Source organism: Oryctolagus cuniculus, chromosome 8 (assembly GCF_051225735.1).
Source record: "Oryctolagus cuniculus isolate XC-2025 breed Fujian yellow rabbit chromosome 8, ASM5122573v1, whole genome shotgun sequence".
Classification (NCBI taxonomy): domain Eukaryota; kingdom Metazoa; phylum Chordata; class Mammalia; order Lagomorpha; family Leporidae; genus Oryctolagus; species Oryctolagus cuniculus.
In genome coordinates, this window is record NC_142874.1 from 38754054 (window position 1) to 38780453 (window position 26400).

Sequence of the window (26400 nt, forward strand, 5' to 3'; positions counted from 1 at the left end):
TCTCCCTCACAGAGATCTTTCATTTAGGTTGTTGTTGTTTTTTTTTGTTTTGTTTTTTTGTTGTTTTTTTTTTGCCTCAATAAAATTCTTGCCAATAGAAAGCAACAACACATCAGAAAGATCATCCACCCAGACCAAGTGGGATTTATCCCTGGTATGCAGGGATGGTTTAATGTGCGCAAAACAATCAATGTGATACACCACATTAACAGACTGCAGAAGAAAAACCATATCATTATCTCAATAGAGGCAGAGAAAGCATTTGATAAAATACAACACCCGTTCATGATGAAAACTCTAAGCAAACTAGGTTTGGAAGGAACATTCCTCAATACAATCAAAGCAATCTATGAAAAACCCACGGCCAACATCCTATTGAATGGGGAAAAGCTGGAAGCATTTCCACTGAGATCTGGTACCAGACAGGGATGCCCACTCTCACCACTGCTATTCAATATAGTTCTGGAAGTTCTAGCCAGAGCTATTAGGCAAGAAAAAGAAATTAAAGGGATACAAATTGGGAAGGAAGAACTCAAACTATCCCTCTTTGCAGATGATATGATTCTTTATTTAGGGGACCCAAAGAACTCTACTAAGAGACTATTGGAACTCATAGAAGATTTTGGCAAAGTAGCAGGGTATAAAATCAATGCACAAAAATCAACAGCCTTTGTATACACAGACAATGCCATGGCTGAGGAAGAACTTCTAAGATCAATCCCATTCACAATAGCTACAAAAACAATCAAATACCTTGGAATAAACTTAACCAAGGACGTTAAAGATCTCTACGATGAAAATTATAAAACCTTAAAGAAAGAAATAGAAGAGGATACCAAGAAATGGAAAAATCTTCCATGCTCATAGATTGGAAGAATCAATATCATCAAAATTTTTTTTATTTTATTTCTTTTCAGAGGCAGAGAAACCGACAGAGGGCTCCCATGTTCTCGTTCATTCTCTAGGTGTCTGCAATAGCCAGAGCAGGGCCAGGACCACACTAAAGTGGAGCTGAGAACTCAGTCCAGGTCTCCCATGTGCCTGGGACTCAACTATTTGAACCATTGTCTGCTGCTCCCAGAATGTGTGACAGCAGGAAGCTAGAATCAGAAGCGGAGCCAAGACTGAAACCCAGACACTCCAATGATGGATACAAGCATCCAAATTAAAGTTTTAATTGATGGATCAAATGTCTTCCACAGCATTTTTTTGACATTTAAATTTGTTAAATCCATTGTCTTCTGAGTTGCATGGTTTCTTTTGGGAAGTTTTCAATCATTTATATTTTTGTATCATTTTTATTTTCTTTATTGTATTATGTTAAATGTTTATTTATTTGAATGGCAGAGTGACACACACACACACAGAGCGAAAGAGAGAGAGAGAGAGAGAGAGAGAGAGAACACCCAATCCACTAGTTCATTCCCCAAATGGCTACAACATCCATGGCTGGGCCAGGCATCCTGGCCCCTATGTGAGTGACAGAAGCCCAAGGCTTGAGCCATCCTCTGCTGTTTCCCAGCTGCGTTGTCAGAGAGCTGGATCGGAAGTCTGATATGGGATGCCGCATCACAAGCAGAAGCCTAATCTGCTCACCACAAAGCCAGGTGTGAAGATATTCTCATTATTGTTCTTTTCCAACAATATAACTCCTGATTTTTTTCTGTTGCTTGTACTATTTGAGGCTAGTTGAGATTCTTAGAATTCTAGGTTATAGTTTTCATCAAATTTGGAAATATTATGTGTTAAATATACTTTTTCTCTTGATTAGATTTCTTGATACTTTTTCACTGGCTGTTGATGCTATATTCTTTGATTTTTAGTCTCATTTGTCTTCTTCGGTCATTTTTGATGTTTTATTTGGTTACGTCCTCAAACACACTGTCTTTTCTGTGATAACCTGAAAGTCTGTGTTCTGGCTGTGGGACATTTGCATTTTATATATTATGGTTTTTAATTCTAGGGGTATCTTCAAAATGTGTGTCTTTGTTCCTCTCATCATGTTCACGTTTTCCTGTAAATTCTTATCATGTGGAATATATTTATAATGGTGTCTTTGAAAGACTTGATCAACTAATCCCATTATTTTTTCTTTTTTTTTTTAAAAGATTTATTTATTTATTTATTTATTTAAAAATCAGAGTCACACACAGAGAGGACAGGCAAAGAGAGAGAGAATGAGAGAGAGAGAGAGAGAGAGAGGTCTTCCATCCGTTGGTTCACTCCCCAACTGGCCACAACAGCTGGAGCTGTGCTGATCTGAAGCCAGGAGCCAGGAGCTTCTTCCAGGTCCCCCACATGGACGCAGAGGCCCAAGGACTTGGGCCATCTTCTACTGCTTTCCTAGGTCATAGCAGAGAGCTGGATCAGAAGTAGAGCAGGCCGGCGCCGCGGCTCACTAGGCTAATCCTCCGCCTTGCAGCGCCAACACACCGGGTTCTAGTCCTGGTTGGGGCGCCGGATTCTTTCCCAGTTGCCCCTCTTCCAGGCCAGCTCTCTGCTGTGGCCAGGGAGTGCAGTGGAGGATGGCCAAAGTGTTTGGGCCCTGCACCCCATGGGAGACCAGGAGAAGCACCTGGCTCCTGCCATCGGATCAGCGCGATGCGCCGGCCACGGCAGCCATTGGAGGGTGAACCAACAGAAGGAAGACCTTTCACTCTGTCTCTCTCTCTCTCTCTCTCTCTCTCTCTCACTAATTCTGCCTATTAAAAAAAAAAAAGTAGAGCAGCCAGGGCTTGAGCTGGCATCCATATGGGATGCTTTACCCACTATGCCACAGTGCTGGCCCCTATTTTTTCTATCACAAATTTTTATAAACTTATTGGTCAGATTTTCTCAATTCTTTACAAAGTCATATATTTTTATTTATGTACTATACACTGTGAATTTCACATTTTTGAAATACTGAATATAATTGTAATTCCCCAAAGGATGTTGGGCTTTCTCCTTCTAGGCAATTCAATCACTTGATTACTTTGCTTCCTTGAGGATTATTTTTTAATCTCTTTTTTCAGATAGGCTTGGCATCGTCTTTTCTCTAGGGCAAGGTTGGCCCTATAACTAAGGCATGGTCATTTGAAGTCATTACTGAATTCCCAGTATATGTGGTCTCACCACTGCATAGGGGATTTAATTCCAAATCATGTATAAGCAGTAGGAACAAGTTTTTTTTTTTTCCACAGAGTTAAAGTATAAGGATATTTGGCTGAAAAAAAATATGAAGTGCAAGTATAATTTTTTCATAATATACATTTTCCTATGACCTCTTTGGAGATGTATAGATATCAAAACTTTTATATCAAAATAAGCATATCTTTAATTCCCCTTTCCCATTGTATTATCATCATGGATCTTAATTCTTTACTTATCTTTCCTATTTTTATGAGGTGAACATATTTCATACATACAAGGTTAGGAGCATAGTGACACTTTCCACCCTACCCTCCCTCCCACCCTCCCGTGCTCCCACCACCCGTTCTCCTCCCTTTCTTATTCTTTTTTTTTTTTTTTAATTTTTTGCCAGGCAGAGTTAGACAGTGAGAGAGATAGAGAGAGAGTTATAGACAATGAGAGAGAGACAGAGAGAAAGGTCTTCCTTCCATCATTGGTTCGCTCCCCTAATGGCCACTATGGCCGGCGCTGTGCCGATACGAAGCCAGGAGCTGGGCACCCCCTCCCAGTCTCCCATGCGGGTTCAGGGACCCAAGCACTTGGGCCATCCTCCACTGCCCTCCCAGGCCACAGCAGAGAGCTGGACTGGAAGAGGAGCAACTGGGACTAGTAACTGGCGCCCCTACCTGGACTAGAACCCACAGTGCCAGCGCCACAGGCGGAGGATTAGCCAAGTGAGCCATGGCTCCAGCTCCCTTTCTTATTCTTTCTTTTAATGTTTACAGTGACATGCTTTCAGTTTACTTACCCTCCATGGCCCAGCAGCTGTTCTTTCGTTAGGAGTTATTCTGGACCCAACCTAATGCCCCATATGTGTACAAAGTGATATTGACCCAAAGATTTAAGGGGACACCTGTGTACATTTCCGGAGTTCTTTCTTTGCTTAGCTCTCTCCTCTACAGAACTCTTCCCTGAAAATTAGAATTGCCTCAAAGATCTTGAACTTCTATCTATGTCTCACTACTCAGTAACAACACCAGCTTCCTTCTTTGCATGCCACTCTCCAGTGAAATTTCTTCCAGGAAGAAATCTAAGACAATAAAATGACAAAGCTCTCCTTTTTTGGTTTCCCTTTTCTCATGAATGACAGCTTTTAGCTGCTGTATGCTTGCTATCTAAAAAGAACTGTTACATGCAGTGACTAGATTTTTGGTGGTTTTGGTGGAAATATAAGAACAAATCCTTTGTGTCCATTGTAACCAGAAGTGGAATTCAAAATAACGTTTAAGAGAGGATTTACACAATCATGTATGTATGTCAAAATAAAGGTTCCTTCATCTTCTCAAGGAAGACAGCAATAAAATATGAGTCAGAACAGCAATAATAAATCAAGATTTACTTCAAACATGGCACTATATAAAGACTTTAAAGACATTTATTTACTTGAAAGACAAAGAAAAAGAGGAATAGAGATCATCTGTCTGCTACCTCACTCCCCAAGTGGTGCAGCCAGATCTGGGCCAGCCCAAAGCCAGGAGCCAGGAACTCCTCCCAAGTCTCCCGCATGCGTGGCAGGTGCCCAAGTACTTGAGCTGTCTTCCACTTCCTTCCTAGGCATATTAGTAGGGGTGCCAGCTAAGAAAAAAGCAGCTGATACTTGAACCAGCACTCCAATATGGGATGCAGGCACCACAACGGGCAGTTTAATCCTCTGCCCCGCAACTCTGACCCCTATGACACTGAAAACACCAATATGCTCATTCTGTGATAATATATTAAGAAGGAAAAATATTTGCATCCTGCTACATCTGCCTTCAAATCCTGGCCCAGCTGTTCTACCTGCTGATGTCCACTACTCTGAGGCTTTTGTTACCAATACAAAGGGAGGTAGGAAGTGGATTTCTTCACACACACAGATTCTAAGTACTATCAGCTTCTCCAAAATTACATGGGAACTAGGATCTCTGGGGAAATCTTTTATTTTACTGCAGGTGGAAGCTCTTTGGTTTCATAATTTGTTTTTGCACAGTAAATATTTTTTGAAAATACAAAACTGGATTTCTATCCCATCTACACAGCACAACATTCCAGAACCAGGGTGGGGGGTTGGCAACGCACCCTTTCTACAGTCAGTCCAGGTGGAGAAAGCTGAAGTGTGGTGTGGACTTGTGATGTGGAGCTAGCCTACACTGCCTCTTCCATCCCATCATCCTGCTCACCTGCTACAGACTCTATACCCTCTCAGTTAGGCTGAGCTTCACAAGGGCAGGTGGGATAGCCAGAAAACACCGTGCTGAAAGGGGGGCCCGCTGTAGACCTTCAGAAAGTAGTCGTACTGATTTACTGGGAATGAAATCAACCCAGAGAGGAGGAAAAAGAAATGGCATAGTAACTAGTGGAAAATTAAAGTAAATAAAGCAATGAAAACAGAAAAAGATAACATAAACACTACAACATCACAACGTTGATGGTGAGACACCTCAACGTTGAAAACTATTGTCAGTTTTTATCATATCAATTTATAAGTCCCACAATTTAAATCCAAATAATATTTTCATGAAGCTTGAAACAGTGATTTAAAAATTCATGTGTGGGGCAGGCACTGTGGCGTAGTGGGTAAGGCTGCCGTCTGCAATGCCGGCATCCCATATGGGTGCTGGTTCAGGTCCTGGCTGCTCCACTCCTGATCCAGCTTTCTGCTGTGGCCCGGAAAAGCAGTAGAAGACGGCCCAGGTACTTGAGCGCCTGCACCTGTGTGGGAGATCCGGAAGAAGCTCCTGGCTCCTGGCTTCAGATCAGTGTAGCTCCAACTATTGTGGCCAACTGGGGAGTGAACCAGCGGATAGAGGACCTCTCTCTCTTTCTGCCTCTCCTTCTCTCTTTGTGTAACTCTGCCTTTTAAATAAATAAATAAATTTTGTAAAAAAAAATTCATATGGTGGAGAAGGCATGTGGCCCAGCAGTTAAAATGCTATGTCTCATATCAGAATACCTGGGCTCAAGTCCTGGCTCTCCTCCCTTCTCCAGCTTCCTGCTCATATACACCATGGGAGGCAGTGGTGACAGCTCCAAGTAATTGGGCTCCTGTCACTTATGCAGGAGGCCTGGCCTGAGTTCCGGTCTTCGGGCTTTGGAGTGGCCCAGCCCAGCCACTGTGGGTACTGGAGAGCAGACCAGTGATGGCCGTGCACTCTCTTGCTTTCTTTCTCTCTGTGCCTGTGTTTCTCAAGTAAACACATTTTTAAATAAAACTTCATATGACGTAAAGATGTTTTCAGAAACATAAATACAAAGTGAATGAGTGAAAAGAAGACTTGCTGTAATCAGCAATAATATTGATTGCAAAGATGCAGTGATTAAAATCATGTGGCATTAATACAGGAATAAATGAACAGATCAATCAAATAAGAAAAAGACAAAGAGATAGAAGCAAGAAAGGAAGGAAGGAAGGAAGGGAGGGAGGAAGGAAGAGAGAGGAAATAAGGGAGGGAGGGAGGAAGGAAATTGAATTTTATGTATAATAATGTTAGCATTACAAGTCAATGTGCCTTGGGCCAGCGTTTGGCACAACAGTTAAGCCATGGCTTGAGCTGTCCACATCCCACGTTGGAGTGTCCATTAGAGTTCTGGCTCTTCTGCTCTGTCCCAGTTTCCTGCTATTGTGCGTTCTGGAAAGCAGCGGGTGATGGCTAAAGTAGTTGGGTCCTTGCCACCTACACAGGAGACCTAGGTGGAACTCTTGGGTCCTGGCTTCTGCCCTGCCCAGCCTGGGCCACTGCAGGCATTTGGGGAGTGAGCCAGTAGATGGAAGATCTCTCTAATTCTCTCTCTCTTTCTCTCTCTCCTCCCTCTCCCCCCCCCGCCTTTAAAATAAAATAAAAATAAATGAGTGAAATTGTATTTTTTAAAAAGCCAAAGCAAGTCAGTGGGTCTTTTGATGGTTTTTTCAGAAAAGCCTTTGCAGCAGTAAGCTTTCTATGTGGAATAAAAATAATATTGGGGGCCGGCGCTGTGGCATAGTGGGTAAAGCCGCCGCCTGTGGTGCCAGCATCCCATGTGGGTGCCAGTTCGATTCCTGGCTGCTACACTTCCAATTCAGCTCTCTGCTATGGCCTGGGAAAGCAGTAAATGGCCCAAGCCCTTGGACTCCTTGCATCCACGTGGGAGACCCGGAGGAAGCTCCTGGCTGCTGGCTTCGGTTCAGCGCAGCTCCAGCTGTTATGGCCAGTTGTGGAGTGAACCAACAGATGGAAAACCTCTCTCTCTCTTTCTGCCTCTCTGTATAACTCTGACTTTCAAATAAATAAATAATCTTTTTAAAAATAATATTGCATGCTTATAATACACCACACAAAAAGAAATGCTAAATTAATGTCTTGGTGTGGATCTGCAGGAAATACACTCTCAGGTTTGCATTCAGAAGATTTATGGGTGAATGCTCCTGGGCGCAAGAGAAAGAAAATTGGGCAGAAGTAGGAGTTGAACTGTGATACAGCTGCAGAAGCGAGTTTGATCTCCCTGGCAGCTTGGAAGCTGTGGTGTCTCAGAAGAGACATCCTATACTATAAGAAGCGGGCTGCTCCAGGAAAAGGAGGAACTCCTGGAGGGAAGTACTCCCGGATGGAAGACAATTCCTTTGGAAGAATCAGCTCTGAGAATTTATCAGGCAGACTCCCGGGAGCTTGAGAAATAAGTGCATTGTTTCTAAAGGAAGATTTAGAATGCGCACCATAGGTTCATTGCAGCCCATGCCTGCACTATCAGATCTAATTGGCTTGCATAAGATCACCCAGCTGGGAAGAGCTCCTCCAGGATCCTGGTTCGTCTCTGCTCATAATACAGCCCCATTGCTGTAGATGGCCAAATGGCCACACAAAGAGTCAGCGTATCCCTTACCTATTACTCCGTCTTCATTCCCTTCACTATTGGCTAGAACCCTTTGGTGAGGCAAACTAGACTCTCATTTATGAGGTTTGAGCCTATAGTGACCTGTGCTTCTCAGACTGTGGCTCCTGCACTTTGCTATTTATGATAAAAGCTGACAAGGGAGTTGCTGAGAGATGCTCCAGTAAATCATCTAAGTGGCAAATATATTTCCCCACACCCACTAAGGAACAGTAAAGCCTCTCTCCTTCTCTTGATAGTCATGGTCAATCAATTCTGCCAGAATAATCATTCCTTTCTTTGCCTATTGGGGTCATAATTCATGGATTCCCAGATGAGCAGCAGGTTGCCATGGCTTATAGTTTAATATACTCTTGCTGTATCTCCTGGTGGAAGCATTCTGTCTTTGTAAAATAGGAGCTTTACCTTGAAAATCCTTAAGTTTTAGGAAATAAAAGCCCAATTCCACAGTTTTTTTCTATTCAAAGGTAAGTGGAATCATTCATACTTCTACTCCCTGATTTTAGACCATGTGTTTTCCCTATTAAAAACAATACCTGGGCCGGCACTGTGGCTCAACAGGCTAATCCTCTGCCTAGCGGCGCTCTAGTCCCTGTCGGGGTGCCAGATTCTGTCCCGGTTGCCCCTCTTCCAGGCCAGCTCTCTACACTCTCTCCGGGAGTGCAGTGGAGGATGGCCCAAGTGCTTGGGCCCTGCACCCCATGGGAGACTAGGAGAAGCACCTGGCTCCTGCCTTGGGATCAGTGCAGTGCACTGGCCGCAGCGCACTGGCCACAGTGGCCATTGGAGGGCGAACCAATGGAAAAGGAAGACCTTTCTCTCTGTCTCTCTCTCTCTCTCACTGTCCACTCTGCCTGTCAAAAAAAAAAAAATACCGAAGTATATTAATCAATTTACTGAGTCATAGAAGACCACGCCCAAGCCTTGAATACTAACACCTCTAAGCTGGCTGCCAGTTGTGCCTTTTAGAGCTATTCTATCACTCTACCTGGTTGGGAGCTTCTAGGTAATAAAGTAGGTGATAGGGCAAATGTTTCTTATGTCACATGGCTACTGCTTTAAAATTAGTCACTTAACTTTACACTGTTTTATGCAGAACCCCCTGCCCACAGTTTAAACCTGCAAGCCCTTAAATAATGGAGCTAGGTGAAGTCTTGCAAGAGCAAAAATTATGAAACAACTCAGTTCCCTTCTGGGTGAATCCCCTTCAGGATGCATGAGTTCCGGTGTGATCCACCCACCACCGAAAGACTGCATGGTTTTCTAGAAAGACTGGGCATACTGAGAGCTCATCTTGTGGTGACTTTCAGTGGTGAGGGTCAGATACTCAGCAGTCGCAGTAAATCATCCAAGTTGAGTGAGGGTCTTTACTCTCCGACCCACGCAGATCATCTGTCCTTGTCGCTCCCCCTCTTCGTGGAGGAGCAACACAGGACCCTGCGCTGTTCTCTCGTCTGCTCGGCCCTCCCCGGGTTTGCTGCTGGTTCTTCCCGGGTTGGCTACTATCCCTTCCACCTCCGTGGAAGGGCAGTTCCCCCTGGCCGCATTCCCCACTTCCGCAGGGGAGCGGCACACCGCCGGCCGGCTCTCTCGGGGGCTGCACGGGTTCCCTTAGATGTTCCCCATAGATGTTCCTGGTGCATGCCGTCTCTCTCCTCCTTTATAGTCCTCCTCCGCCAATCCCAACTCGGCTGCCCACATGCCGAGTACGCTGCTCTCCTCCAATCAGGAGCAAGTCCTACAGTTTATTAGTTGAACTGGAGGCAGCTGTGCGGAAGCTGTTTACTTCTCTCCCAGCGCCATATTGTGGGAGAGCAGATGCATAGAATAAGTCTTAATTCCAGTAACTTAGTCTAGTCCGAGCTGCTCCCCACAGTCCTGTGACAACCACTCTTCCATTGTGCAGCCATGGTGTTGGGTGGAGGTGATCCCTAACGGAAGATGATGGTGTCAGCTAGCGGAATCATCTGACCCCACGGTTAATTACTGACTCTCATAGTAGACATGTTCTCCAGTGGGAATAATCACATGTGCAAGCATTGTTACACTCTCCTTCACTCCAATATCATCTTGCTTCTGCAACTGGACCACCTCTTCCTGCCCTTTCATTGTTGGAGATCACAGAGTCTCCATTGCCACCAAGGGCCTCCATCCTTGCCAGCCTTGGCCTACAGAGGACGGCCACTGAGCCTCTTGACAATATCCTCTCGCCAGTGCACTCCTTCTCACTTTGACAGGTGGAGCATACTCCAGACCCTTCCCTAAGACACAGTCAGCCAACCAGGGGTTTATCACCCTATGTTGTATATCCTATGTAGCATGCTCACTTTTCTAAGGGTTTAAATCCTTCTTCTACCATCCGCAATTATTCTGGAGTTTCTGCTTCATATGATGTATGTCTCAGTCCAGTCAGACTATAATAAAAAAGTACTATAGGCAGGATAGCTTTTATTAACAGCAGAAACCTATTCCTCATAGTTCTGGGGTTGGAAAATCAAGGATCCAGGAGTCAGCAGATTTGGTACCTGGTGAGGCCCCACTTCCTGGCTCATAGATTGCATCTGCTCACTTTGTTCTAACCCAGTGGAAGGGCCAAGGCTATTCTCTGGAGACTCTTCAATCCCATTCATGAAGACCCCACCCATGTCCTAATTACTTCCCAAAGGCGTCTCCTCCTAATGCCATCACACTGGTGATTAGCTTTCAACATAGGCATTTGGGACCACAAACATGCAAGCTGTAGCAATGTGGGACTTCACTTTCTCCAAATATTTAAGAGCTGTGAGCACAGCACATCAGTACCTACTCCTGGGGTCCTGGTCAGATGGTTAAAACTTGTGTCATGAATAGCTGTTTCCAAATTCAGTCTTATCATTCTTTCTTCTCTGACCCAGCACCGTCATAAGGTTGTATTCCAATGCTCTCCCACTTCCTGTTCGAATATGTGAGGTTCACACATATTGAGAGAATTAGATCTTCCCATCTGGTCCAGTCCAGGGAAAGCCCCAGCATTCTGCTTGCTCCAGGTGAGTCCTTCCTTCCCCACCCTGGTCCCTCCTGCTGGCCTCCCACATCCAAGCAGCACTGTCAACCTTGCTGCTCCTCTGTCCTTTGACAGACTCATCTCATCTTGCCCAGAACTGCCCAGTCCCATGTGTCTGCTTCCCCCATGTCCTGTTTTATTTTATTCTCACCATCTGAGATAATGTGCACTCTATTATTTGTTTGACCATATTTTCCCAATTAATATATAAAGACTTATTTAGTTATTTGACAAAGAAAGAGGAAGAAACAAAGAGAAAGAGATCTTCCATCTGCTGGTTCCCTTCCCAAGGCCACAATATCCAAGGCTGGACCAGGCTGATGCCAGGAGCCAGGAATTCCCTCCTGTTCTACCACTTGAGTGGCAGGGGCCCGAGTACATGGGTCATCTACTGATGCTTTCCCAGGTGCATGAGCAGGGAGCTGGACCCAGTTAATTTATAATCACCTGTGAGGAAGGGCTAACACCTAGAAAATAAGGCAGAATACTGTAAACACAAAATACAATTAAACTGAATGAATGAATAATGGAGAATGCAGTAAGAAGTTATAACCAAGAATATAAACATATAATACAGCTTGTATAAACTTTTAAACACATTTGAAACAACATTACATCCAAATATTAAAAATAATTTTGAACTAGATGAGGAAAAAGTATTATAAATTCCTGAGGATGATTGAGATGAAAATCACATATTGGATGTTGAAAGGAAAACAAGTTTTCAGTGTTATCATCAATGTCTCTAATCTTTAAAAAACTCATAAGTAAATAGGGCAAAATTTTTATTTCAAAATTCTGTGCATTGGGCCGGCACCGCGGCTCACTAGGCTAATCCTCCGCCTAGCGGCGCCGGCACACCGGATTCTAGTCCCGGTCGGGGCGCCGGATTCTGTCCCGGTTGCCCCTCTTCCAGGCCAGCTCTCTGCTGTGGCCCGGGAGTGCAGTGGAGGATGGCCCAGGTGCTTGGGCCCTGCACCCCATGGGAGACCAGGAAAAGCACCTGGCTCCTGGCTCCTGCCATCGGATCAGCGCGGTGCGCCGGCCGCAGCCCGCTGGCCGCGGCGGCCATTGGAGGGTGAACCAACGGCAAAGGAAGACCTTTCTCTCTGTCTCTCTCTCTCTCACTGTCCACTCTGCCTGTCAACAAAAAAAAAAATTCTGTGCATTGGTTCTCAGTATATTTAAATTCAAACAAAAGAAAACTGAGTAAGAAAATTTTAATTTATCAGCTTTTATAAAGGATTGGGATACTATTCAAAACTGTAGAAGTTACAGATGGTAGAAATTCTCCCAATGCAGTTTCACTAAGATACAACTTCCAGCTGGCATCCTTGTCAGTTTTACAACCAAGTGTTCTTATGTTTTGACCTATTCTATTCAAACAAATAAACAAAATTCTCCCAAACTTAAGTTGATTATTTCACAATCACTAATATAAGTAAAGATCTTCACAGTTTACCAGAGATGAATGTGGTCCCCTTTGTGTTTGCATCCTAAAGAAAGAATAAAGAAAGGGGTGCAGGAGCAGTGTTTAGCCTGGTGGTTTAGATGCTCATTAAGAAGTCCATGTTAGGGCTGACGCTGTGGCACAGCTGGTTAAACCACTGCCTGCAGTGCCAGCAACCCATATCGGCACTGGTTTGAGTGTCAGCTGCTCCACTTCTGATGCAGATCCCTGCTAATGCTCCTGGAAAAACAGCAGAAGATGACCCAAGTCCTTGGGCTCCTATGCTCATGTGGGAGACCCAGATGAAGCCCCTGGCCCTAGCTAATGAGGCCATTTGGGGAGTGAACCAGTGGACAGACAACCTCTCTCTCTCTCTCTCTCTCTCTCTCTCTCTCCCTCTCTCTCTCTCCCCTCTCCATAACTCTGCCTTTCAAATATATACCCTAAAAAAAAAAAAAAAAAAAAAAAAAAAACAGAAACCTCACATCGCATACTGCATTTGATCTTAGGTTCTCCCTCCTGTCCCTCCTGACTCCAGTGTTCCTACCAATGCAAACACTGGAAGGCAGCCATGACGGCTCAAGTAATTGAGCTTCTGCCACCCACATGGGAATCGGTTTGAGTTCCTGGCTCCTGCATGTTGTGGGCATTTGGAGAATGAACCAGCAAATGGGAGTTCTCCTCACCTCCCCCAACCAGCCCATGCACACACTCTTTCTTTCTCTCAAATAAATACACAGAAAGCAGAACAAAACAAAAGGGTGTGCTTGCTCAGACCACCCCAGTTCAGCAGGACGACAAGTAGTGCCTGCTGGAGGACAGCCCCAGGCAGTTTCCATGGAGCCTGGTCCCTCAACTGCTTCAGGATGCAGCTGTGCTGAGGATGCTCTCAGAGCAGCTTTCTCTGCCTACAGAAGAGGCTCAGCCCAAAGTCCAGTTTACAATATAACCATCAACACAACTACTCTTCCCTAAAACCAACCTGCCCAGAAGCCTGGCCTTTGGACTGGAGCAATTTGCCTCATTTACCACCGAGTGTGCAGATGTGGGTCAAGGGTTCCCCCAAAAATCCCCCACCAGATATTGCTTTAAACTGTCCTTTGAAAAAATGCCTATTACATACATTTACAGAAAAAAACATTTTGACAATTTTTATTTCCCAAAAGATAAAAACAAAATACATTGAAGTACATGAAATAAACCAGGGACACCAAGGCTACCCCAGCCCAAAGCACAGTCGCCTGATATTTTGGTTACCGATCAGCATGATTTCCAGTAGGTTTTTTTTTTTTTTTTTTTGACAGGCAGAGTGGACAGTGAGAGAGAGAAACAGAGAGAAAGGTCTTCCTTTGCCGTTGGTTCACCCTCCAATGGCCACCTCGGCTGGTGCGCAGCGGCTGGTGCACCGCGTTGATCCGATGGCAGGAGCCAGGTACTTATCCTGGTCTCCCATGGGATGCAGGGCCCAAGCACTTGGGCCATCCTCCACTGCACTCCCTGGCCACAGCAGAGAGCTGGCCTGGAAGAGGGGCAACCAGGACAGAATCCGGCACCCCAACTGGGACTAGAACACAGTGTGCTGGTGCCGCAAGGCGGAGGATTAGCCTAGTGAGCCGCAGCGCCGGCTCCAGTAGGTTTTTTTTTTTTGTTTTTTTTTTTGTTTGTTTTTTGTTTTTTTTTTTCCAGTAGGTTTTTTAAGAGCCTGTAGAACCCCCACCACTGGCTTCCAGAATCTCACTGACCTGAAGGTTCCTTACTTCCAGGGTGAGGCTAAAATCAAAGTTAGAGCAGGGCATTAGAGCAAAAGTTGCCCTTTCCTTACCTCTTCCCAATGCTGGACTTTCGGCCTCATGAAATTTGATTGTTCCTTTCCTTCTCAAAGTGACTTGCAATTTAATGTCGTGAAATCGTCTCTATGGGACCCAGCAAAGATTATTTGCCTTGTATAGTTTATCATGGAAAGAGCTGTGTAGCTCTTGGCGGAGGTGAGGGGTGACCAGAAAGCATTATCAAGAGCCTGTTGGTTCGATGTTTTTCCCTTCCAGTGCCTATGTGATTATCTTGAGACAGATATCTCAACAGTATGACTTTCGTGCACAGAGACATACACTGGGAATAAATGCCAAACAGTAATGAGAGGTCAAACTGTCATGCTGCTTTGAACAACATAAAAACAATTTAATAAATGTTACTCAGAAGGCACACATGAATAATCATTAGATCTGTTCGTGTGTCTGCTGCTCTCTGAAGACTCGCTTCTGTCCAGGAGCTGCTTCATCTGGAGAAACAGTCCACTGCATTGAGTTGTAGTTTCTTCCCAGGTAAGCCAAGCATTACATCTTGACTTGATAATCAGCCCTCCATGTCTGCATCAGGATGTGAGTGTTATAAATTAGGTGAATACTCCGACAGGAAGTCCTTTCAACTCAAAGAAAGTAACCAAGCACGTACTTATAAATTGAACAAACAATAATCAGATAAGCTTGGGCAATGCTGAATGTTTTCTGCCTCATTACACAGGTAGCAAAAGTGCCATTTCTTAAACTGGACATGCATGTAGATAAGTGATTTCCATCAATATAATTAACTACGATGAAGTACATAAGAATTGACAGGATTTTTTGTTTGCTTGTGTGTTTGTTTTCACCCAATTCACAAATAATCATATTTCCTCAAGCCAAGGGTTCATGATTGTTTTCTCTTCCCCCCAGTGTTCAAAGGACACTAAGTACTTGGCTCTCTAATAAAATTTGTAATGCTAGCACAAGTGTATTTCACAGAAATGATGCTGACCAAACCAATGTCATGATCCACTGACAGTAATATCTGCAGTTTGGGCCATGCTGCATCATGTTATGCAAATTGTTATGGGTCCATAGGCACATTGACATTGTGCTTCTTTTATGAACAGTGTTCCATGCTTTCAGGATGGCCAAATGAAGGAGGAGATGCTGAATGTGATAGAGAACTCTTTAATTCATCATAGGACGAGGTACACACACATGTCTGGGCTTGATGAAGCAACTGCAAGTGTATGGCATTCACTAGGCAGATGGCAGAAAGGACAACAGAGTCTTCAATCCATCTTAACACAGTTTTGGTGTGCGTGTACATTCACAAGCAGTTACAGTGATCCATCTATTTACACAGCAATTTTTCTAAATTCAACTTCTTATATCATCCTTTGCAGCAATTCCTCTCCATGAACTGGCAGCAAAAGCCACAACATGGATTCAACCCTTTCAAGAAGCTATGATTTGAAGGACCCAGTGATTGCTGATCAATAAATCAATCAATCAATTTTTCAATGAAAACAGACATGATCCTGCCCTCAAAACATTTGCTGCCTAGTGAGACAGACACTCATGGACTAATCGCATAGTACATTTTAAAAACTGTGACAAGACCCATGCAGGAAACATGCAGGGAATCTGAGGGCTTTAGCAAGATGGCCTGCCTTGGTGAGCAACGTCTGAGGACGTCTCCCTCAGTAAGTAGCTTTCAGCACGAAATCTAAAGAATGGGGGGGTTAACTGGGGAAGGGAGAAACAAGAAGGTAAAACATCATATACAAAGACCCTGAGGCAGGTGGGAGATGGTGTATTTAAAGACTTAAGAAAGATCCTGAGTCTTTTGCATACTATACGTGGAAGTAGAGATGCCTGTAAGACAGGATAGCAGTCAGGTACATGGTTACCATCCTATAATCTTATTATGCCCAATACTTCTGGAATGCCACATTAAGGAAAACATACAATCTTGCTCTTACATCATCATGAAAAATTGGCCAGAGGATAGTGTGAAAGGTTTTTATAGTCTTTTATCTCTCTGGTCTCCTTTCCATGTAGTGGAGTGTTCTCCAGTGGGTACACATGAGCCTTTAATTTGCAGGCTTCTCTCTTCTTCATCTTCACAGGATCCCAACCTCACTTCGGAAGCGTAGGCATTCCATAGCTCCGCTCTTGACTCCGTCTCAACAGAAAGATGCCAGGACCTTATTAAGCAGAACCAGAGAGGCCTCGTGGTGGGAGCTCCTTTAGGAAGGTACTTCACAGTGCAGTGTCTACAAGGTGAACAGAACTCTGTCTCAGTATTGACCAGTCTCCACAGTAGGGTTTCAATATATTTATACTAACAAAATCTCTAAGCAAACAGAACTTAACACAAGGACACTGTCTTGTTTATATTAAACCACCCTTGAGAAACTGCTGAGAATTTTGCTAATTGAAGAACAAGAGAAATTTTGCTTGGTGAAGAGCTAGAGAAACTCTGAACCTCACATGATATATTTCCTAATGAATCAAGGAACCAAAGGCCCAAGAAATGGAAACCTTTTTTCAGTCCAGCTCCAGATTAAACTCCTCTGATGGACTCCCCTGGCTTGCATTAAGAGTGGCCATGTTTGAACCCAAAGACATCACTGCACTTGTGTGAGTGTTTCCATAAGGCATTTTCTCTTCTGTATGCCCAGGGAGGCTATTCCCAGAAAGCTGAGTTTCCCACCTATTAACAGGTTAAGCAGAAGTAAAAAGAAAAACAAACCCCAAAAGCACTGGAACTGGGTGAAATCAGGTACTTCTATTCTGCTGATATTTGTGTGTGTTGATCCCTCTGAGTATCACAAACCCAGTGAAGACCCTCGAGGTGACCGCTCATAAATGGGCTACATGACTGTCTGTACTACAAGATAGCTGCTCTGAGGAGTGAGGACTGGACACCTCCCTGGCTTCGAAGAGGAACAAAACTTCTCAGAATAATCCAGCATCAGGGCACAGCTGCCCCAGCAGAACTCCTGGAAGAGGGACTTGAGATGGAGGAGGCCAATCCCACATGATGGCTGGGAAGAGAACCTGAGAACGGACTTTTCTGACAATGTTAGAGGGAGGCTTTCCATGAAAATTCCGGGCACCGTGCACGTGCAAATCTGGAAGCTTCGCATCTCGTGAAATTGTTCCCTAACTGCTCCTAGCAATCAGCAGAGCCTTTCCTCCAGGCCAGGAGCACAACAGGTGCACTCTCTGCACACTGTTCAGCTGTCCTCTGTGTGCTCCGGCCCCAACTTCTCCTTGTTCGCCCCTGGAAGCTGGCAGACAGGAGCAGGGCTTAGCTTTCTGTGCCAAGGTCAGCACATCCAAGGACAAAGACAGACTTGCCATAGCAACACAGTCACTGGTCCAATTGCAGCCTCAGTCCAGCTCCGATGCCTCCATGGCTGCTCCTCCTGCCTCCCTCCACACTCCCTAGCCTGTTCATTTCATCAACCAAACTGGGAAATTCCTGGGGACACAGACCACATTATTCATTTTCATGGCATTTGGAAACTTCAAGGGCTCAGAGAATAATTGTTTGGTTGAATACTACTCTGGTACTTTTCAGGAATGATATTCAGAGACTGATTAACATTAACTTCAAAGAGAGATGCTAGGAGTCAGTGGGTGGGGGACAGGAGAGAGACAAAATTACTTTTCATATCATCCTTTTTTCTATTGTTAGGATTATTTTGCCACATGAATATACAATATTAAAAAAATAAAAATAAACAAAAATTAAAAAAACAAGATACTTTCAGTCACATTCATTTTGGATACTATACCTATACTATGACACTTATGCTATGAGATGCAAGGAAATAAATAGTAGGCTTTGAGGATTTCAGTTGGAAAAGTTAGTGATTAAAACCAGGGCATGAGAAGGAAGTGCTTTTCTAGAAATGCTTTCACCAGCCCTTGTGTCTCCTAAGGCAGATGCTTCCAATCAACAGTATAGGCTTATAACCATATGGCACACAAGTTACAGACCCAGAGACCACCTGCAAGTCTCTTTCAACCCAGCATCCCGGTCTGATCTCATGAACTGATTGGAGTGGACCTGAGATAGGAAGCTTGCACACTGTGATGGCTCAGAGTAGCAGCAGCCCCCTTTGAATCACACTCATGCCAACGACTGTATCAGAGAGAGCTCGGTCAAGACTCAGAGGGGCAATTCAGGTGACCCAGCACACAGTGAAATGTCAGATCAGACTGCAGTTATAATGTGTCTGCAGATGAAAGTGATCCTCCTGAAAAGAAATATTTCTTTCGAAGATGATACTTTGGGCCTACTGGTTGGCCGCCCCCATGCCTGGGTGCACTCCTCCTTGGTGGCCAGCAGGCTGTGGCCCCCAGGGTGCAATGCTGCCTCACACCATCAAATCCTCAAGATTCCTTTTCTGTAAGGAAAAAAAAAGTTTCTGTCCTACAAGGCCATCATTTTCCAGTTCCCATTGTCATTTCTCAAACTATATGTGGTAATCTCATCAGAGACACCATAGGGTGCTAATAAAAAATAATCTTTTCAATATGTTCATTTAATCCCATCATGACCAAAGGCTGAGAAATGCTTTATAAGAAAAATCGTTACTGCTAGAGGCCCGAGCTGTCTGTGGAAGTGGCGTAATTTATCTGCTTGCCAAAACAAAGCAATCCTAAATCTTCTGGAAGTAGTAGAGGAAAATCATACGGCAATCCAATCCCAGTATAAAGGAAAATGGATTATTTATTTGTCTGAGAGGTCACAAATATGTGGCTTGCTCCAATCAGCTGGGATAATTGAGCCAACCTAGATGAGGTTCTAGTAAGCCCTTCAATGGAGTGAACAACCTTTGAAAAGGCCTGAACAGTTCCTGACACCATGGGAAAGGAAATCTCCAGTACACATAAAGTGATTGAGCTACATATTCCTCTATGAAGCATCCACCATGTACCAGTCACTGTGCTAAATGCTAGTCACAGCCTTTGCATGCCAAACATTTGCACTCTAGGAACTCAAGTAAGTAATTACAGGACAATGCAAAACAATAGAAGACTAACATTAGGACCAGGCAAGAGAAGGCCAGAAATAGGGGAGATCAATGTGAAACAAGAAGCTAGAGAAGCTTCCTGGACCAGGTGGGTCTCAAAGACAGTGAGAGTTGAACAGGTAGAGACTACAGATAAATGCATTGTTCATGGAGAATTAGCCCCTGGAAGGGCATGGTAGTGGGGACAGACCAGGCTCATGGGTTTGGAAAGGAAATAAATAAGGTCAGGCAAAGCTGTTGGTGGTGCTTAATAAAAAAAAATTGAACCAAGTTATTGAATTATTTGACAATGAAGCAGCCCAGAAGTGGTGGCAATGTAAACCAATACAACCTATGTTCTTGGAATTCCTTCAGTGCTGAAGCACATTTTAGGCCCAACCTGCTATCCTTTGCCCCCCAACCTCCACCATTTTTTGTACCAATAAATGTAAGAGCAGTTCACTACTTTGGATTTTGCTACTCTATGAACTATTTAAAAAATCTAGGTCTCGTACCACCACAGGGCTCCCAAAGCCTCAGAATATACCCAGTGGTATAGAGCAGATGAAGAAGATGTAGACCGTTTTGGTCTAACTAATCCATGTTGGATATCAGCTGCTGACATAGGCCAATCAATGCACATGTCAGGAAATCCTTACAGCAATCCAGCAATGTTGGTTCCCTGTTTTCAAATTTAAAATGTGTAGCCTAGTAAGCTTAGATAATTTAAGGAAAGTCACTCAATTAGTGAGCAGTGTGCATACATCTCTCCCGGGGCTGTGTGACCCCAAGGCACCCTCGAGATGGAGCAGAGCTAAACCTGAGTAAGCCTCTTCCAGATCACGTGAGGGGGGCTGGCTTGTCTGTTGTGCCACTGAAGACCCCAGTGGGTTGCCCATAAAGATCAGTTAGGACTACCCAGGTTGGGATTCTCTCTCCCTAATAAAAACTAAACACGTTCTCTTGCTCTATTCATTCATTTCACAGAAAAGATGTTAGATACTAGGGACTCATCGGCTCAGGGAAAGAGCCATGGGCAATGTGGTGCCCCTACCATCAGTGTGTACCTTCCCAAGAGGAGGAAACGAATGCTGGAGGAGAGGTAATGGTCTGTCTGCACACTGTGTAACCATCTATGAGCAATTATTTACATTGCATCATGTTCCCATGAGGAAAAAATGCTAACATAAGCATAATATGAATATAGGAAAAAAACACAGCTGCAGATACAGTATAGTAACTAGAATTTTCAGGTGTTAGTAAAAGGCAACATTAGCTCATAGAAATGATGTGTGTTTCTTGTTCAGATTCTTTTTTGCATTTTGCATGCTGTTCTAATCTACTCCCAAGACATGTGGGATCTGATCTTTCCTTTGGGTTAGGACAGAAAATGAAATCTCAAAGTTCTCTTATTTTCAGGCTGTAATAACCCAAGATAAAAGTTTTACAACTGTCAACCTAAATAAAAAAAATAAGTAGAGAGATATTTTCCAAAGAATCGTGTTTATTTGCAATGGGACTAGCAGAGCATTGCAATGGAAACACACAGACCAGAGTAAACGACGGACAGAGTCCCAGGAGGCCAGCAGTTTTCAAAGGCAAAAATGAGGAGGATTCCAGATATCTGAAACAGTAATAGTCAGCCACCGTGATTACAAAGCAGGGTGACAATGGACGAGGCTGTGAGACAGTTGCTGGGGAGCTGTCCTTGTGGACACACTATTTGATCAGATTGTTGTGGCCCCTGTGTGGGGGCAGCGTCTTGTGAAAGTTCCTCTTGGGGAAATGCCCGTGAGAACTCTTCCTTCTCTGCTGTAGGGTTGGCATAACTGACTCCATTTTGACCCTGACAACTTTCACGCAGCCACACCCCACCTTCAAGTTCAGTTTTCTATTCCAGCCACTGCCTGGCTGCCTGCAGCATTTGATTCAGGGCAAGGAGACTTTACTCAACTCAGCGACCTGCAAAAGTAAACACCTGCTCCCCTCTCTGGCAGACAGCATGCTGTCAGTACTGCTGGGGACAGAGAGGATAGAATCCTTCAAGGTTCATGTTAGCTTTGCAGGCTGTTCTTCAAATGGACTTCTCCATTTCCTTAGAAAGTCATTATTTTATTCTTCCCTCCCCCACCCTGATTCTGTCATATCTTCCTCCCAATTCCACCTTCCACATCGTCTATAAAATATGACCCTGGCTTCTTGGGATCCCTAACACTTCAAAGGGCTTCAGTCTGAAATCTATTTGACTCATCCAACCAAATTAAAAAGAACTGTGATATATCATGTTTAATAAAGGTTTTTGTTGAATTTTTCCATAGATTATATAATTTTGACTCTATAATTTGAAATATTCAAAAAGCGCTTTTGAAACAAAAACTTGGAAAATAATTTCAAAGTGCTTAGCAAAGCATCTTTTCAAATGAGTAATGAACTGAGTGACTTTTCACAGGATCCAATTTTAGCCCATATTGTAAATCAATTTTTTTACTTTATTGATGAACAGCAAACTTTTTGCTTATTCAGCATTTGTGCACACTATGTGAAAAATTCTTCATGCAATGTGACACTCTTACAATTTCAACATATGTATTGCCAATGGTTAGTGATTAATGAAGGCTTAAAATATGCAGCAGAGTATGCTCGTGGAAGAAATACTAGAAAAGCTCTAAAACATTGGAAAAGGACAAAAAATATACTGCAGAACCCAAGCAACACTTTTCATGGTAACTTCTCAAACACTCACCATGGTGGTCTCTCCAGAGAGAAAGAGATAAGGCATGTCCCTGGGTTGGACAGGGTCACAACCAATGTTGAACAGTTAAGTGACACCAACATGCTGTTTCAAAGTCAGAAGCCTATGTTAGCTGAAGTGCAAGGCTTACAATTTTTTCCAGGTATAGAATTGCCCTGCTATGCTTCAAATTATCAACTATCGGCAACTACTTTATAAGCTGAAAGGGTTAAATTTGAAGGCTGCATTTGGAAATATTGCTTATTAAAGCTTTTTTTTTTTTACTGCTGCAAATTCCATTTCCATTTACATGGAAGCAGAAGCAGACAAATTGCTTTCATGATGCTCCTCCTATTTGTGTTTCTATGGAAATGGATTTATGATTAGGATAGGAAAGCTCAATCAAAGCCTATGAGCAGGCAGAACATTACTAAGGGTTTTTTATTGAGTGGTTGGTCAGATTCCATCCTCTACAAGGTAATCTAATGTAAAAGTAGCCCAAACTTACAGAAATAAACAGGCATACCCTCACCCACCTCTCCCAGAGCTATTCGGCGTCTCATGTTTTCTGAACAGAACTTGACTGAGCTTGCCGAATGTATGAGAGAAAGTACCTCACAGGCTTGTTCCACCCTTACTCCTCAGCGCAGCACCCATCACTGGAGCTTTTAAAAATTTTCTCTCTTATTTTTTCCCCAAATATGTTGCTTGTCCTAATATACATGTTCAAGAGTAATAGAAACTTGGGGGAGTGAAGGGGTATTCTTAAGAGAATATAATCTGAAAATAAAAAGAAAGAAAGAAATGCAGCTGAATTTCACAGAATAAATAATAACACGGTATTGTTTTCACCTTTAAAGCCAAATCATTTCTTAACCCACATCAAGTTAGAAATAAGTTCGTTTTACACTGTCCCACTTTGGGATGAACTTCCCCCCAAGACCTGCTCTAAGGCCGACATTGCAGCACAGCAGGTTAGGCCACTGCCTAGGATGCTGACATCCACACAGGTACCTTTGCAGCCCCAGCTACTTTACTTACAATCCAACACCCTGCTAATATGTCTGGAAAACCATCAGTAGATGGCCTAAGTACTTGAGCCACTGCCACCCATTTGGGAGACCTGGATGAAGTTCCTGGCCCTAGCTTCAGCTTGGCCCAGACACAGCTGTTGTGGCCATTTGGGAAGTGAGCCAGAGAATGGAAAATCTCTCCCTCTTTCTCTCTCTCTCTCTGCCATCCAAATAAAATGAATACATATTTTTTAAAATAACTAAAAAAACCTATCTTAAAAACCTATTATGCAAACCATGTCCAAACTATCCATTTCTATACCCTATTGCCTCCTTACCAGATTCCTGCCCAAAGTGACACAGCCTCTCTGGTAGCAAGAATTTTCATCAGTGGTAGCCCAGGAAGGAGTTAGAATCATATTTTCTGTGAATATTCAATGCTAGGGAAATGTACCTGATATATACACATGAAACTAAAGAAGAAAAACCTTGGTCTGAAAGAGTCCACATTGTTACACACAGTATTAAACAACAGTGCAACCAAAATAGAGCACCTTTCATAAATCTGTTACACAATGGTAGACAGCAGTGCTGGCATTTTCTCCTAGCTGTTCTGCGCAAGAGATATGTGGGCTATCATAGGTGCACTCATTGCTTCTAAACTGCTGCATCAGCAGAAAGATGGATTTGTATTTTAGTGTAGTTTGCCTAGAATTTCTCTCATTTCCCCAGTAGGAAACACCCTGCTAGTGTCCCCACGCCAGAAATTAAAAGCTAGAAATTAGAAGGAATTGGGACATTTGTCACATGAGACCTAGCATTTCTCTTAAGTGCATAGTGACTATAAAGCAATGGCGATACAGTATCAGTGCGATAAGCAAGGGAGGAGAGAGAGATGGGGGAAGGAAGAGAAGAGGGAAAGAAGGGAAGGAATGAAGAAGGGAGAGAAGACAGGGCTCTCATAATTGTCACTTTGAAGGTAGAAAAAATAAAACCCATGGTGACTGGTGCCTTTGTTGGAACAGGTGTGGAAAGTTGCTTTCCATCAGATGATTATATGTAATGAAATATCTATTATAAGGCAAGAACTATAGTTTCTGCTCATCGCCATAACAAGATGAGTATTTGAAGATCTATTCTTCATCGTGTAGCACAATGAAGTATTCAATGATAACCGATGGTCATTAGGCACAAGGCAAATAAAAGGACAGAGAACACTGCAGGGAGGTGATAAATGGACACTTTCCTTAAGTTAACACGCCTGTCTGCTCGATCAACAAGGGGGAAATGTGTCTAGATCATTTCCAGTACTGGTATAGAGAGGAGCGACTCAGAGCCAGCCAATCTCTTGCTTAGTTGCACTACTCATTGTAAAAGGAAATGTGTGTAAGTCAAAGAGAGAAGGGCAGAAGCAGGGCATGGAACTAGGGGGGTCAGGGAGGCTGAAAAGGGGAAAGAAAGAAAAGGCGTCCTCATTAACGTGTGACTGAAAATGCACCACAGTCAACTTTTAAATGAAAGGCGGAGCTGCTTGACAACCTGGAAAAGTAGAAATATAATCAAATGAACTCAATTTTGTGAATGTCGACCTAAAAGACTGAACTTGGAGCACTAATGTGACACGTCCCTAGTATCTTATCTCAATAATTTTTGCTCCTCGTTTAGGTCAGAAGATATTTAAGAGTTGGTTAAATTCAAACAATAGTAAGTTTGTGTATCCTAATGGCTCAGTAACTGTTTACAACTACACGCAATTTTAAAGATGAAAAGGAAACTTCATTCTGGTCTCAGCTGTCATTACTCAGAACAGCAAGGGCTGTGTGACTTCTCCGTCCTCTGAAACAACATGGACAGTCACACCTTCGCTTTCTGTTCAACATGAATTTTCACGTGGTACTTTCTTTTTCTCACAGCAACCTCTGAATCCTCATTTCATACATAAAACAGGCCACTAAAAAGGAATAACAAAATATCATGTGATGGAATAAGCTACCTCATTACATGATATCCACAGATTTACCATAGTTCTCTAAAAACTTTTAAATATCCTGCAATGATCCCTGTGAACTGTGTCTGGTGTTCTGGACTGTTGTTGCACATGGTTCCATGGGCAAAATCTCTTCCTCAACACAAGAAAACTTTTAAGTGGAGAAACTGTATTTTATATCTAAGAAGTAGTATGAACAGAAACTTAGAAGATTGAATATGTATGTGCTGTTTACTGTATAGCAAATAATCAATAAAAATAGCAGAACAGTATTGGGCATCTACTGGGTGCTGGGTGCTGTGTAGCAGTGAAGAAGCTGATGAAAACAAAGCTGACATGATCACTGTCTTCATACAAAATGTGTGCAAATAAATAAGCAGCCAACTGCAATAAAGTAGGATAAGGGAGAAGAAAAAGTCCAAAAAAGATCTCTTAGCAAATGATGTCTAAAAGAAAATCTCAAATATCAAAAGTGAACCAAGTGAAGGAAGGTTCAGGGCAGACTATTCCAGAACTATGGAATAAAATATGCACAGCTCCAGATGTCTGTTCAGTTCTCCATTCACCCAATAAATGTGTATTGAGAATTTACTGTGGACCAGTCAATATTTGAAGCTCTGAGGATATAGGGGAAATAAATAAATAAATAATCACTGATCCACTGATGATGCATTATAGTTGAAAAAGGTAAATAATAAACAAATAAACATTATATCTTGAAAAATGCCGTGAGAAAAGACAGAATTAAAGGAGACAGAGATGATGCGATGGGTTCTGACAGCGCTTAAGTTGCTGAGGAGTATTTTGCACAAAACTCATTGTGGAAAGTTGAGATCAAGGGTGGCTGGTGGTGAACAGCAGGAGACGAGGCCTAACAAGGTCTCTGGTCTTGAGAAATCCCTGTTCAATCAACTTAGTCTTTATCTTAGACAGTGGAGATGAATTTTTCTACTTAAGGAGTTACACAGGAAAAGAGTGTATCAGTATCAAGAAATAATGTTGACCAAAAAAACCTGTAATTCCACAAAATAAGGACTATAAGTTATGCGTACAATTAGATCCTTATTTTCTAAGAGCTGAGACAGCCTTCAATAGCTGCAGGCTGAGCATATTCTAACACAGTTGCAGTAAATCCAGATTAGACCCCTCAGAACTGCCATGGGTTGCCCAGGAGCACCAAGCATGTGATGTAGCCAACTTGAAGTTGCCACTTTGGCACACATATTTTGGGGGCTAGGACATTATGATACAGCTTTACAAATTCATTTTCAAGGACTTTTTTAATTATAAGAAAAGCTTTCTAATTTGTGCAACTTATGAAAGCAAGTCTTGATTATTCTAGA

The 26400-nt window shown here is 43.1% G+C and overlaps 1 long non-coding RNA gene and 1 pseudogene across 5 annotated transcripts in view; one reads left to right on the forward strand and one right to left on the reverse strand.

The window, feature by feature from the left end:
* Positions 1-26400, forward strand: part of LOC138843473 (ATP-binding cassette sub-family E member 1-like) — a 1090710-nt pseudogene that overhangs the window by 933199 nt on the left and 131111 nt on the right.
* Positions 14215-26400, reverse strand: part of LOC127483244 (uncharacterized) — a 59297-nt gene continuing 47111 nt past the window's right edge. For all 5 annotated transcript variants that reach the window (XR_016211842.1, XR_016211839.1, XR_016211841.1 and 2 more), the window contains one exon: positions 14215-16572. This is a non-coding gene — a long non-coding RNA (uncharacterized LOC127483244). The remainder of the gene's footprint in view (positions 16573-26400) is intronic.